Source organism: Ursus americanus, chromosome 1 (assembly GCF_024610735.1).
Source record: "Ursus americanus isolate L20-20 chromosome 1, mUrsAme1.1.p, whole genome shotgun sequence".
Lineage (NCBI taxonomy): Eukaryota > Metazoa > Chordata > Mammalia > Carnivora > Ursidae > Ursus > Ursus americanus.
In genome coordinates, this window is record NC_142127.1 from 52,600,323 (window position 1) to 52,601,543 (window position 1,221).

The window sequence follows — 1,221 nt, forward strand, 5'->3', positions numbered from 1 at the left end:
ACACAGACAGTTTGAAACAACAGCATCCTCACATCAGTGACACCAAATGTGTCCTGGAAAACCAAGAGACCCAGACACTTAGATAATCATATTCAGTTGGGCATATGGGCTGGGACACTCCAGTTCCTGCTGTTCCCAGCTTATGGAAGCACAGCTAAGAAGGTTATAAATGTGACATGTTTAGTCTACCGGGACCCAGGTACACATCGTGCTCAGAACCCTTGGCCATTTGCTACTTACAGCACCATCGAAGAGTGCCAACAGAACCTGCTTCAAAGACAATCTGTCCCAGAAGAAACACGTACATTTTTTTCCAGTGGGGACACCAAATTCTAGTTAAGATGAGGATGTGTCATACTTACCTGGCAGGGAAAATACCATCATCACAAAGGTGTTTTTCCCAGGGCGAGGCTTATCCATTGCACAAAGGTGATGTTGACCTCTGCAGTTTCCCCAACTGTGGGAAACTCAATGGCATAATTTGCGGTGGAGGACTTCTTCACACTTAAAAAAAAAAAAAAAAGATGTTGTATCTTTGTGTACAAATCAAGTTAAAAATATGGGAATTTAAAAAACAACTCTTTGTTTAAAAAAAGTGTATTTTCATTGCTCTAGCAAGCTTACTTCTAGAAATTTATCCAAAGACTCAGCTACATGGTTGTTCATGACAACTATTTGGGGACAAAGCAAAATAACCAACAACTGAGGCTTGGTTAAATAAATTACATTAATTGAATAGAAAGTCACCTAACCATTCAGAAAATGAAAAGAATATTAAGTGATACAAAAAGTTGTTTACAATACATAGCTAAGTAGAGAGAGCAATATATAGAGAAGGATGTACACAGAACCACATTATTTACTGGATACGGGGAGTGTAATACGAGCGAGACCAGGGGCGAGAGCTAGTGGAATGATTCACAAAAATAGTAACCTTTTCTAGGTGGTAATAGGCAATTTTGATGGAGGCTTTTCAGTGCTTTTTTAAAATCGAAAAAACTTAACGGTGAATACTTTGCAGCTTTTTTGAAAATAAAACAAAACAATTTTTTAAAAAATTTAAGAACAATTGATGAGCTCCTCAAGAAACCAGTTGTAGATTATTTACTAACCAGATATTTAAGTAGATTTTTCTTGGTTATAATCTAATATTTTTTTCAAACATCTGCTAGCTTGTCTCTCTCCTGCCTTTGAAATTGAACCCCTTTATGATGCACTGAT

At 37.1% G+C, this 1,221-nt stretch overlaps 1 pseudogene; it reads left to right on the forward strand.

Moving 5' to 3' along the window:
* Nucleotides 1-354: 354 nt before the first annotated feature.
* LOC123794115 (U1 spliceosomal RNA) lies at nt 355-501 on the forward strand (annotated as a pseudogene).
* Nucleotides 502-1,221: the final 720 nt, after the last annotated feature.